The sequence below is a fragment of the Ovis aries genome, chromosome 11 (genome assembly GCF_016772045.2).
Source record: "Ovis aries strain OAR_USU_Benz2616 breed Rambouillet chromosome 11, ARS-UI_Ramb_v3.0, whole genome shotgun sequence".
Classification (NCBI taxonomy): Eukaryota; Metazoa; Chordata; class Mammalia; order Artiodactyla; family Bovidae; genus Ovis; species Ovis aries.
Window position 1 is genome coordinate 49,939,460 of NC_056064.1, and position 14,389 is coordinate 49,953,848.

General features: G+C 49.4%; 1 long non-coding RNA gene across 1 annotated transcript in view; it reads right to left on the minus strand.

Annotated features, from left to right (window-relative positions):
• LOC132657438 (uncharacterized) overlaps positions 1-14,389 on the minus strand; it is a 56,842-nt gene that overhangs the window by 24,016 nt on the left and 18,437 nt on the right. The window lies entirely within an intron of this gene.

The following is a 14,389-nucleotide window of genomic DNA, read 5'->3' on the forward strand; positions in this document are numbered from 1 at the left end:
ACCATAGCCTTGACTAGACGGACCTTAGTCGGTAAAGTAATGTCTCTGCTTTTGAATATACTATCTAGGTTGGTCATAACTTTTCTTCCAAGGAGTAAGTGTCTTTGAATTTCATGGCTGCAATCACCATCTGCAGTGATTTGGGAGCCCAAAAATATAAAGTCTGACACTGTTTCTACTGTTTCCCCATCTATTTCCCATGAAGTGATGGGACCAGACGCCATGATCTTCGTTTTCTGAATGTTAAGCTTTAAGCCAACTTTTTCACTCTCCTCTTTCACTTTCATCAAGAGGCTCTTTAGCTCCCCTTCGCTTTCTGCCGTAAGGGTGGTGTCATCTGCATATCTGAGGTTATTGATATTTCTCCCGGCAATCTTGATTCTAGCTCATGTTTCTTCCAGTCCAGCGTTTCTCATGATGTACTCTGCATAGAAGTTAAATAAGCGGGGTGACAATATACAGCCTTGACGTACTCCTTTTCCTATTTGGAACCAGTCTGTTGTTCCATGTCCAGTTCTAACTGTTGCTTCCTGACCTGCATACAGATTCCTCAAGAGGCAGGTTAAGGTGGTCTGGTATTCCCATCTCTTTCAGAATTTTCCACAGTTTATTGTGATCCACACAGTCAAAGGCTTTGGCATAGTCAATAAAGCAGAAATAGATGTTTTTCTGGAACTCTCTTGCTTTTTCCGTGATCCAGCGGATGTTGGCAATTTGATCTCTGGTTCCTCTGCCTTTTCTAAATCCAGCTTGAACATCAGGGAGTTCACGGTTCACGTATTGCTGAAGTCTGGCTTGGAGACTTTTGAGCATTACTTTACTAGCATGTGAGATGAGTGCAATTGTGCGGTAGCTTGAGCATTCTTTGGCATTGCCTTTCTTTGGAATTGGAATGAAAACTGACCTTTTCCAGTCCTGTGGCCACTGCTGAGTTTTCCAAACTTGCTGGCATATTGAGTGCAGCACTTTCACAGCATCATCTTTCAGGATTTGAAACAGCTCAACTGGAATTCCATCACCTCCACTAGCTTTGTTCGTAGTGATGCTTTCCAAGGCCCACTTGACTTCATATTCCAAGATGTCTGGCTCTAGATTAGTGATCACATCATCATGACTATCTGGGTCGTGAAGATCTTTTTTGTACAGTTCTTCTGTGTATTCTTGCCAGCTCTTCTTAATATCTTCTGCTTCTGTTAGGTCCAGACCATTTCTGTCCTTTATCGAGCCTGTCTTTGCATGAAATGTTCCCTTGGTATCTCTAATTTTCTTGAAGAGATCTCTAGTCTTTCCCATTCTGTTGTTTTCCTCGATTTCTTTGCATTGATCGCTGAAGAAGGCTTTCTTATCTCTTCTTGCTATTCTTTGGAACTCTGCATTCAGATGCTTATATCTTTCCTTTTCTCCTTGGCTTTTCGCCTCTCTTCTTTTCACAGCTATTTGTAAGGCCTCCCCAGACAGCATTTTGCTTTTTTGCATTTCTTTTCCATGGGGATGGTCTTGATCCCTGTCTCCTGTACAATGTCACGAACCTCATTCCATAGTTCATCAGGCACTCTATCTATCAGATCTAGACCCTTAAATCTATTTCTCACTTCCACTGTATAATCATAAGGGATTTGATTTAGGTCGTACCTGAATGGTCTAGTGGTTTTCCCTACTTTCTTCAATTTAAGTCTGAATTTGGCAATAAGGAGTTCATGATCTGAGCCACAGTCAGCTCCCGGTCTTGTTTTTGTTGACTGTATAGAGCTTCTCCATCTTTGGCTGCAAAGAAAATAATCAATCTGATTTCGGTGTTGACCATCTGGTGATGTCCATGTGTAGAGTCTTCTCTTGTGTTGTTGGAAGAGGGTGTTTGCTATGACCAGTGCATTGTCTTGGCAAAACTCTATTAGTCTTTGCCCTGCTTCATTCCGCATTCCAAGGCCAAATCTGCCTGTTACTCCAGGTGTTTCTTGACTTCCTACTTTTGCATTCCAGTCCTCCATAATGAAAAGGACATCTTTTTTGGGTGTTATTTGTAAAAGGTCTTGTAGGTCTTCATAAAACCGTTCAACTTCAGTTTTTTCAGCATTACTGGTTGGGGCATAGATTTGGATAACTGTGATATTGAATGGTTTGCCTTGGAGACGAACAGAGATCATTCTGTCTTTTTTGAGATTGTATCCAAGTACTGCATTTTGGACTCTTTTGTTGACCATGATGGCTACTCCATTTCTTCTGAGGGATTCCTGCCCGCAGTAGTAGATGTAATGGTCATCTGAGTTAAATTCACCCATTCCAGTCCATTTTAGTTCGCTGATTCCTAGAATGTCGATGTTCACCCTTGCCATCTCTTGTTTGACCACTTCCAATTTGCCTTGATTCATGGACCTGACATTCCAGGTTCCTATGCAATATTGCTCTTTACAGCATCAGACCTTGCTTCTATCACCAGTCACATCCACAACTGGGTATTGTTTTTACTTTGGCTCCATCCCTTCATTCTTTCTGGAGTTATTTCTCCACTGATCTCCAGTAGCATATTGGGCACATAATGACCTGGGGAGTTCCCCTTTTGGTACCCTATCATTTTGGCTTTTCCTACTTTTCATGGGGTTCTCAAGGCAAGAATACTGAAGTGGCTTGCCATTCCCTTCTCCAGTGGACCACATTCTGTCCGGCCTCTCCACCATGACCCGCTCATCTTGGGTTGCCCCGCAGGCATGGCTTGGTTTCAATGAGTTAAACAAGGCTGTGGTCCTAGTGTGATTAGATTGACTAGTTTTCTGTGAGTATGGTTTCAGTGTGTCTGCCCTCTGATGCACTCTTGCAACACTTACCATCTTACTTTGGGTTTCTTTTACCTTGGCGTGCGGTATCTCTTCATGGCTGCTCCAGCAAGGCAGATTCTTTTGGGGAGTTGGAAATTATTAGTATAGTGGGTTGGTTAGGAATTATATTGGTGAAGGGTTTTTTCATTTGTTGTGCCAATAATTGCTGCTAATTCCCTGCCCTGGGTGTGACAAGGGTGTCTCAGGTCAAACCTCTCTGCTGACAGACTAGCTTGTGTGACAGGATTATCCATACTCCTGGCACATGACTGTTTACTACCTCTCAACCATAAACAGCAGAGAGAGTTTTGGAGTATTTTCAAAGTCTTAATTAGCATAGGATTTTTCTCATTGTTAAGTCAATGATTGCCGCCAGGCCTCCATATCCTTAGGCACCTGGGAATATATTAATCAATGTATTTGGAATATAGAAAAGGAAATATAGTAGTTTTTAAGGTTAGCAATACTAGACTTTTTGAGTTAATGAATTTTCTCTTTTGTAATAGATCACTGTACTTTGATATAAATCACTGTGTCCTTGCTATGTAAAAATGTAACTTTATCACTATCTTAAGACTAAATAGATCTTAAGGGGAACATTGGTGAAAGGATTTCCATTTCTTGGGTTGATGTTTGCTGCTAAATCTCCATGTTCCCTGCCCTTATAATGAATATAACTAGCATATAGGAGAAATAAGTATTAACACTTAAGCATATAGGAGAAATACGTATTAACCTTTAAGATTAACCATGTTAACCTTGGGTTAAATAAATTTCTTTCTTGATTGTAACTCACTACACCCTCACCCTATAGGAATGTAACTGTATTTGGAGGGTGGTGCCTGGTTTAAGAAAAAACACCCTTGGAAGAAATAAGTTTTTTTGGTTATCAGAAAGAAAGGATCATAAAATGTTAGCAGGTCTCATGGCCAGAAGTTGATGTGAAATCCCTAAGACCTTTTTATGTGAAGCACCTGAGTTTGATAAAGGTCAGGACTGCTGACCCCCGCGTGACTCTGTATTCATCCCTATGTGTAACAAAAGGTATATAAGCAAACCCCAAAATAAAGAAATTGGATCAGTTTCCGGAAAGACTGATTCCCCCATGTCATTTCATTCTTGCTCCCCGTTTTTCTGGCTGAATTCCCATCTGGAGCATGGATGCTATTCCACGCAAACCAAGTTATTCAGCCTTTTTTTCTCCACTAATTTTCCTACTACACTATCTGTTTCTAATCTCTCTATATCTCTGTAATTAAATATGTGTTTTTCCAAGGACGCCGACTACGTCTCCACCTTCGAATCACCCTGGATCCACCGGGGCTGGACCCTGGCACCAAAGTTTACTCAAACTCATGTCATTTGAGTCTGTGATGCCATCCAACCATCTCATCTCTGTCATCCCCTCCTCCCACCTTCAGTTTTTCCCAGCATCAGGGTCTTTCAAATGAGTCAGCTCTTGGCATCAGGTGGCTAAAGTATTGGACTCTCAGCTTCAACATCAGTTCTTCCAGTGAATATTCAGGACTGATTTCCTTTAGGATGGACTGGTTGGATCTCCTTGCAGTCCAAGGGACTCTCAAGAGTCTTCTCCAACACCAGAATTCAAAAGCATCAATTCCTTGCCTCTCAGCTTTCTTTATAGTCCAACTCTCACATCTGTACATGACTACTGGAAAAACCATAGCCTTGACTAGATGGACTTTTGTTGCAAAGTAATGTCTCTGCTTTTTAATATGCTGTCTAGGTTAGTCATAACTTCTCTTCCAAGGAGTAAACATCTTTTAATTTCCAGGCTGCAGTCACTGGTCCCATCACTCATAGCAAATAGATGGGGAAACAATGGAAACAATGACAGACGTTATTTTCTTGGGATGTATAATCACTATGGATGGTGTCTGCAGCCGTGAAATTAAAAGACAGTGGCTCCTTGAAAGAAAAGCTATGGACAAAGCTATGAAGCTCCAACACTTTGGCCCCTTGAGCGAAGAGTGAGTTCTTTGCAAAAGACCTGATGCTGGGAAAGATTGAAGGCAGGAGGAGAAAAGGACAATAGAGGATGAGACGGTTGGATGGCATCACCGACTCGATGGAAATGAGTTTGAGCAAGCTCTGGGATTTGGTGATGGACAGGGAAGCCTGGCGTGCAACAGCCCATGGGGTCCCAAAGAGTTAGACATGGCTGAGTGACTGAACGGATCCTGAGAAGGCCTGCCTGGGTGGTATTGACCTCCCACAGTGAGCCTGGTCTCCGTCTGGGCTCACAGCCTGAACACCCAGCACCTGCATCCTCGAGCAGGTGCCCACATTTCCAGCTTCTTCTGATTTTAGGGGCGAGGCCACGGACAGCCTGTCAGACCAGCACCAGTTCCCGGAACAGTGGGCATAGGTCAGGGCAGCATTGTGAGCCCAGGGGTTGGCAGGGAGAGGCTGTCTGGCTGACTCAGCTGTTCTGTGCAGACGCTGCAGAGGCTCGGCTCTACCAGGAAACCTGGACCCATCATCAACAGTGAGGGAGGAGCTCAACTCACCATCACCCACCCTGCCAGGCTTCCTCACCTGCCTCCCGCAATTCCAGCTTTCTGGCAGGATAGCCCTCACGGGCACACGGAGGCAGGAGGCTGGGCTGCTCCGCGGGCTGGCGGTTCTGTCAAGGCCTCTGCCTAATCCCTAGTCTGGTTTCTGAGACAGGATGACCTCCCACTCCTGACAAGTGCCCTCCCCACCCACCTCCCCTCCTTCCAGCAGAATGCAAGCCAGAGTTGAGCAGGATTGATGAGTATTCCAGGCCCAAGGCCGCTTCATTGGTTCCAGGTCCACGTGCCCTTAGTGTGTGTGTGAGTTGCTCAGTCATGGCCAACTCTTACTGACCCCATGGACTGTTGCCCACCAGGCTTCTCTGCCCATGGAGTTCTCCAGGCAAGAAGACTGGAGTGGGTTGCTATTCCCTCCTCCAGGGGTTCTTCCCGACCCAGGGATGGAAACTGAGTCTCCTACATTGCAGGCAGATTCTTTACCATCTGAGCCACCAGGGAATCCCATCTGTTCCTTTAGTAGCAAACAATCCCTACATTCTTTTAGCCTCTGAATCCTTTTTTGAACCCTTTGTCAGCTGAGCCAGTGAAAATCCAACAGCAAACGGAAAATGGGTAGCCGATACTCCATGTAAGAAAACGATGGAGTGAAGGAGTGTGGGGCCTTCATTCACATGCCACCAGTCAAGTACCGAGATTCTGGGCCCAGTGGCAACAAACCGGGTTTGTGAATAGTATGCATATTTTATGAAGCAGGTGGGACTCCGAGTTCTCCGAAAACCATACTCACCTCCTTTATTTAGCAGTCTGCCTCTAAAAGCTTCCCAGGTGACTCAGACATAAAGAATCTGTCTACCCAGCAGGAGAGGCAAGTTTGGTCCCTGGGTGGGGAAGATCCCTGGAGAAGAAAATGGCAACACACTCCAGTATCCTTGCCTGGGAAATCTCAGGGACAGAGGAGCCCGATGGTCTACAGTCCATGGGATGGTAAAAGAGTTGGCCGCAACTCAGCAAATAAAACAGCAGCAGCCACCTCCAAAGTGGGGAGGGGCTGGGGGGCCGGCTCTGTAAACACGTGTTCCTCTGCCCCAGGACATCAATGGCTGTTGAGCAGCCTTCACGGAGAACCCACTCTGTTCGGAATGTCTGGCCTTCACCCCACTGGAGGAGCAGGGACCTCAGTCAGAAAAAAACACCCTTGATTACTGATCCCTTGAAGAAGGGAAATGCATGCTCTCTTCGTCCCTTACCCCCACGCCATGGGGCCCAGCCTCACTGTGGACAGTTCCCTGGGGTTCCCATGAAGCCTGAGCAGCTGGTTGGGCTCTGCTCTCAGCCTGTGGACCTCCCCCTCAGGCTGACTCTGGCACATTCCGGAAGATGGGGACCTGAACCCTCAGCTGTGTGCTGACCTGGACATGTCCCCAGGGCACCTGCCCTCAGCCTCCAGCTCACAGCCCTCCTCAGGGCCCCCTGTGGGAAAACACCCAATTTTTAACTTTGACCCTCAGTCACTCTCAGACCTGGTGGCCTCTGGCCTGTATATTCTAGGGCTGGGCCCGGAAGCCTCTACCAGGAGGGGAGGTCAGAGTTCAAATGAGGATGCAGAGGAAGAAAGAACTGCCCCAGGGTTGGGGTGAGGAGCAGGAGGACAGGAGGGGCATCTTTGCTCCTGGAGTGTCCTGGAGCTGAGGGCCAATCTTCTCAGGCCAGGAGGGTGGGAAGACCCTTGAACCTTCTGACACCTACTCAAGGGTGAGGGAGCCTCTGAACAGGATGGCGTTGGGGGAAGTTTTGGGGGGATGCAGTTGACTAAAAGAAAACCACACAGTGAGAGAGCTATGATGGAGTGAGAGAATGCGTCCCAAGAGAGGGGAGAGGCCAGTTCGTGGGGCTTCTGGCCAGGAGAGCAGGTGGACTCTCCTGGTGGCAGTAGAGGTAGAGACACGCCCCCCAATGCAGGAGCCGCAAGAGACCTGGGTTCCACCTCTGGGTTAGCAAGATCCCCTGGAGGAAGGCGTGGCAACCCACCCCAGTATTCTTGCCTGGGGAATCCCATGGACAGAGGAGCCTGGAGGGATATAGGCCATAGGGTCACAAAGTCGGACATAACTGAAACGACTTGGCACATACAGATTGTCGAGGATGTGTCTGGGTGAAGGTGGGTCTACTGCTTGCCACAGAGAACAGATATATGCCAAGTTAAGGGTGACGGTGCTTTCTTTGTGTGGGAAAACACAAGCAGCTGGGGTCACTGAAATTCTTCCTGAGTCACGCATCTAATCATCTGAGGGGCTGCTTGTCCAGATACACAGAGTCCATTAATGACTCTAATTCCTGTCTGAGCACAGAAGAGCACTGTGGGTCAGCGGCCGCAGAGGATCAACCTTTGCAGAGTGAGCAAGACACTCTTTGCTGCTCTTTGTGTGCAGGGTCAAGCCCAGCAGGCTGCAACCCTCAGCTGAGTCACTCAGGGATGGCCCCTCGGCCTTGGTGTCCATCCAGGAGCCCCTGGGAGCTCCCTCTCTTCTCCAGATGGTCTTGGGTTGACCTTCCACCCAGGAAAGGCAGCATGGTGGTACCAGGGTCCCATAGCCCTCCCCTGGGAAAGGCCAGGGATGGGTCAGAAGAGGGAGGTTATGGCCTTCAAAGGACCCATGGTTTTGCACTTAGAGCCCGTGGGCATTTCAGCCTGGCCCCAGCTCTTCCACCCACCACCTCGGGGCCTTGGGGAAGCCCAAGATAGCCAAGGAGGGGTCAACGTACTGTCCTCCTTCCTCAACCCCGCTCTCTCTAACCTAATAAAAATTGCTGTTTATTCTTAAAGAACAAGTATTCTCTGATTACTTGAGCTCAGGATCGTTGTAGAAATTCTGGAGGAAAAAAAGTTGAAGGAATTGTAAAAAACCTGTAGTTCCCAGACTCAGACTTACTTCCTGATGACATTTTATGTCTGTCTTGATTTTCTGGAAGTATATGTTTCTATGGATTCTAAAGGAAGGAGCTTCCCAGTTGGCACTAGAACTTGCCTGCCAATTCAGGAGCTATAAGCACATGCAGGCTCGATCCTCTGATGGGGAAGATCTCCTGGAGAATCGCATGGCAACCCACTTCAGAATTCTTGCCTGGGAAATCCCATGGGCAGAGGAGCCTGGTGGGCTGCACTCCAGGGGGTCCCAAAGAGTCAGAGGCCATTGAAATGCCTTAGCATGCAGGCAGGTACACATCCAAAGGGAAATTGGGAGGATGCTGTCTGCACAGTTGGGGGTTTAAGCTGCCTGGTTCTGCTGATGCCCCGACAGTACTCTCAGACGTGCCAGGCTTCACCACAGCCCCTCAGTCCACACCAGACTCGTCCACACACAGGAGCTGTGTATGGAGCCTGTGACTGATGCAGCTACTGTCACAGGAGGGCCCCCACCAGATCCTCTGCTTCCCCGCAGACCCTCAGGTGGTCCCAGGAGCACTGGCTCCTCCAGCTCAGCGGCACTTCCAGGAGCAGGGCTACTCTCTGCCACAGGACAGACCCCAGGGGCCCTTCCCTTCGACGACCATGTCAAGCAGCCCCTGAAGAAGGGTTTTCCCAGCTCCTGCCTCCCCCAGGAACAGCTGAGGAGTCTCCCTCTGTCCGCAGCACTCTTTCTGAGATGCCTCTTGGAAACTCCCGCGGAGGGAGGGCGTCTCCCGGGATCAGAAGGAGCCGCATCCTGGGCCCTGGCCTGCCCTCTCATTGGTCTGGGGTTAGAGTCTTCCCAGAGAAGGATCCTGATTCTCGGGGAACTCTGGGAATGGAGGCAGAAATTTGAAAGGAGAGAGCAGACTCTGTGTGTGAAAGTTACTCCACCACCTTCTCTGGAGGTCACTCGGGGTGACTGGGGCAAGAGAGAGTCAGAAGCCAGGACATGTGGGCCACTCTCAGGCTCAGTGGGATGAAGGGAAGCCTCTTTGAAGGGCTCTAACCTTTATGTATGTTTTCGTAACTGTACTGTCGCTCCCGGGCCTGCTAGCCCAGGGACTTCCCGGGATTGGGACATAAACCTCACCCTTCCTGGCACTGGTTCTCACTCAGCCCTCCACAAACGTTTGATAAATAAACAAGAATTGATTTGGGAAAGAACTCACATTGTTAGAACAGACTACTTTAAAGAAATCCATAAATAACAACACAAAACCAACCAACCAACACAAAAATGGAATAATCCTACTCCCAAAATTCCATTGCTTAGGATGCCTCTCACCTTATAGGTGAGGATTCTGTGGGGAGCAGGTTTGAATACCCCAAGTCATCTGGCACCCTGGCAGTCTCCGAGGGTGCTCCCCCAAGGCCCAGAGTAGCCAGGCCAGTCCCCGAGGAAGGTCTGAGTCGGCTCAGGGACTCACGTCTGGGATCCCCAGCTCCTGTGCCTGCAGCCCCACTGGTGACTTGCCTGCCACGCCCCAGCGGATGCCAGGGAGCTCGTCACGCTTGCACAGGACTTGCCTTCCAAGGTGAACACCCGACTGGGCCCCACCGGGGGCAGGACACCCACTCTCAGCTCAGAGGCACTAGAACAAGGGGGAACTTGCTCTTTGGGGACCAGCGGGAAGTGCAGGCTGGTAAGCCTGTGTGGAGGCAGGGGGACAGTAGCAGGATGGGGGTTTAACTGAGGAAAGCAGGCAGGCGGTGCCTCACTCAGGGCCATGGAGGGATGGGGCCCCCAACCCCTCGCTGCTCTGTGCATCCTGTACGTAAGCCGCAGCGCTTGTGAGCACACCAGGGGATCCCTCTAGGGACACCATCCCAGCAGACTTACTTTCCGTTTACCTCTTACTTCACTTCTATGCAGAGTACATCATGCGAATTGCAGGGCTGGATGAACCACAAGCTGGAATCAAGACCGCTGGGAGAAATACCAACAACCTCATAGATGCAGGTGACACCACTCTAAATGGCAGAAAGTGAAGAGGAACTAAAGAGCCTCCTGATGAGGCTGAAAGAGGAGAGTGGAAAAGCTGGCTTAAAACTCAACATTCATAAAACTAAGATCATAGCATCTGAACCCATCTCTTCATGGCAAAGAAAGGGGAAAAATGGAAGCAATGGCAGATTTTCTGATCTTGGGCTCCAGAATCACTGTGAATGGTGACTGCAGCCATGAAATTAAAAGACACTTGCTTCTTTCCAAAAGAAGGACAGCTGTGCCCAACCTAGACAGCATGTTAAAAAGCAGAGACATCACTTGCTGACAAAGTTCCATATAGTCAAAGCTATGGTGTTTTCAGTAGTCATGGACAAATGTGAGAGTTGGACCATAAAAAGGCTGAGTGCAGAAGAATTGATGCTTTTGAATGGTGGTGCTGGGGAAGACTCTTGAGAGTCCCTTGGACAGCAAGGAGATCAAACCAGCCAATCCTAAAGGAAATCAACCCTGAATATTCACTGGAAGGACTGATGCTGAGCTGAAGCTCCAATACATCAGCCACCTGATGGGAAGAGCTGACTCACTGGAAAAGACCCTGATGCTTGGAAAGATGGAAGTCAAAAGGAGGACTCAGCAGAGGATGCGCTGGTTGGACGGCATCACTGACTCAATGGACACAAATCTGAGCAAACTCTGGGAGACAGTGAAGGACAGGGAGCCTGGCATGCTGCTTTCCATGGGCTCACAGAGTCAGACACGACTTAGCAACCCAACAACAACAGCTTTTGTAAATACTGGGCAATGAACACGTTGTCATGATCAGGGGAAAACAGTGCTATCATGTTTAAATCACCTAGTAAGCCGTTCCCCTTCCAGGCAGAGCTGCCTCCCCCTGGCTTCTGTGAGGATTGAATCTCCATTCCTGTTGCCCCATCAGCAAGGTGACCTCAAGGTGCACTGACAGGGCTCCTCCCCAGAAAGGAGAGGAGAGCGTCCAATCGGCGGTGGGCTGCGCACCAGGATCTGGGCAGCCCGGAAGCATAAGAGACCCTGCAGGGAGCTGTGGAGACCATGTGGCTCAGCCAGACAGGCGGAACCCGCCTCCTCCCTGACTCTGAGGGGCCACTGCAGGAGTTATACCCTCAGGACCCAGTTACTCAATGCACGTCGGGGGCGGGGCCAGAGCCAGACCTACCTCACCTTCCCTGAAGCAGCAACAAGCACCCCAGTTCATAAGCACTTCCATAAGTAAAATGTTATACTATTTTGAAGAAAATAAAAGAACATTCAGATGAAGGGAAAGGCATATCTGGGTGTTGGTTGAGGAAGGATTAATACTGAAAATGTGATTCTTTCAAAAAATGAAGTGTAAAGACAAATAATTCCCAAGAGCACTGAAGGCTGGGGCAGCTTGGGACAAAATAACCAGATGGTGGAGGAATGCAGCCATTTCAGAAAGCAAACATCATGCTTCCGGTGACTCCATCCGAAAGAGAAATATTAATGGGTCAAGACTTTTAGTCTTACATTTCAAAACTTAGAAATGTCTAAAACATGAAAGTTCCCTGGTCTCTAGTGATAAGGATTTTGCACTTTGAGTGCTGCAGCCTCGGTCCAATCGCTAGCTCAGGAATTGAGATCCCACATGCCACGTGGCACGGCCAGCTTGGCTGAAAACATTCTGGACCTGAGAGTGAAAGGACTGTGAGGTGAATGCTGACATCTGGACTGCAGGAGCCCCAGGGAGATCACTGAAAATGAAGAGGAAGGATGTGCACTTCCTGGAGTTTAGGAAAAAGAAGAAAAGAAAATGCAAGATTTCGGTTTGAAAGGGGATTTAGGCACTAGGGTGAGGAAGTAAGTAAAACACTCCCCTCCCCTAACGAAAGGCTTCCCAGGTGGCTCAGTGGTAGAGAGTCTGCCTGACGAAGCAGGAGATGCAGGAGGCACGGGTTCAATGCCTGGGTCAGGAAGATCCGCTGGCCGAGGAAATGGCAAACCACTCCAGTGTTCTTGCCTGGAGAATCCCATGGACAGAAGAGCCTGGTGGGCTACAGTCCATGGGGTCGCAAAACACCAGACAGGACTTAGCAACTGAGCACAGCACAGCACTCCTACCCAAAGACAAGAGGAAACATTTAAATCTTCCCCAAAAGGATGATGGACCCAGGAATGAGAACAATCGGATTCTTCCTCAGCTGCTCTGGATAGAAGACGACCCTGGACCAGGGCTTTCGAAATATCGAGGAAACGAGAAGCCAGGATTCTGGGGCTGTGAACCCAAACACAAAGCCCTGTTTAAACACACTCTTAGGCCCCTGAGCCCTTGGAGTGTCTGCACCCTGAGACCTGCCCTGAAGTGGGGGTGCCGAGTGTCTGAGATGCCAGCAGACATGTGTTCATGAATGTGGTCACGTGCCTCGGGGAAGCTGCTCAACCAGAATGAGAGAATAGAAATCTACCCGTGTCAGCACAGGATGGGTGAGGGCTGGTCCACAAGGTACCCACCCACACCAGCAACTCTCTGCCCACGTGACGAGTACTTGCCCAGCCTGAGTCCACAGCCCCTCCCCTGGTGGCCAGAGATACCTCTTTGCCCCTTACTCTGCTCTACTCCCTGAAGCAGGTCACTTTGGGTTCTAGCGGAAGGGGACAGCCTACACGGTACTCACTTGGCACTGCGGACCTCTGGGCTTCCTTACCCCACCTCCAAACTACCGATAACTGTGGGGTCTCCCTTCTCCTTACACCTTCAAGGCTTCTGCACCCTCATGGAAGGACCTTCAGACTCACTGCCCCCAATCCACTCCTGCCTTCCAGGGGGCTTTTTTGGAAGTGCATGTCTGATGAGGGATGTCCTACACTGAACAGAAACAAACTCTTTCTCCTGCCCCCAACCCCTGCCACACCATCCCTGTAGGGTCTCTCTCTAAGCCTCTCTCCTCAGGGGTGTGGGGGCAGAGCCAGGCCCAGCCCTGCACAGGCCCCTTTGTCTCAGGTCACCCTTGGCTCCTGACTCCGCTGCCCCAGGTGTGAGCTCCCAGCACACATGCTACCCGTAGCTGAGGCTGCACACCTGCCCCTCTGCCACAAGGAAGACGGAGCTGGGATGCTGCACGCAGGAGGCTAGGCAGCGGGAGTGAGGACAGCAGCCCTCCTCCTGGTCTGCAGGAAATCTGGGCGCTGCTGGTGAGAGCCCAGAAGCTAGCGAGGCTGGATGTGGACCAAGCACTCCGGGTTCAAGTCAAGAGCAGCCGCTTGCCTCCAGCAATTTGAAAAAAAAAACGGAGCCTGGAGTCGAACAAAGAATGATTCAAACACCTCTGTCCTTCCCCACCCTTGTGACTCTCACACATTCCCCTTATTCCCCACTTTCAGAGTCTCAAAGAGACTTCTGTCTTAGTGATTTTTATAAGCACCAAAACCATTTGTACATGAGAGACACACACACCCCTGCAAGGAAACTCCTGGCTTCCAGCACTTCTCTGAGGTCAGCACCTATTGGACTCCACCCTCTGGGAATGAGGGCGCTCCGTTATGCCCAGGGGACATCTGTTTTGGCCACAGAGTGTCTCCACACCCAGCCTGCTAGGACCCTCCATGGGGAGGGAGCTGGGAAGAGGGCTCCTTCTGCTCAAGGGCTAGTGAAGGACAATTTATAGTTTAAACTCCTACCACTTGCTCCTATTCACTCTGGCTCCTTACCCCTGCCTGTGTCCCCAGCAAGGCTTCTATCTGGGTGGACCCAACTTGCAATTCTGAAACTTGGAATCAAGCTCTGAGGAGTCTCAATGGGTAGGGATCTGCCCAGTGTCTGTGTGTGTGGGTGATCCACACAGCAGGGGACTGGCAGGTCCCCAGATCCATGCAGTGAGGTGAACACACTCAGCTCCCCAAAGGAGGATCTGTTCAGACGGAGCTTGAAAGTGAAGATCTCCAGGAACTGGCTCTCCTGGAAAACTGCCACCTGCGTTTTCTTTAGAATGATCATCAAATGCCCTGCGTCTAATAAAAATAGAATAAGGAATTCACTGTCAAGAAACTCATCTTTTACCCTGAACTCAGGGCAGTTCCTGAAACTCGAGTTCAGTTCAGTTCAGTTCAGTCGCTCAGTCATGTCCGACTCTTTGTGACCCCATGA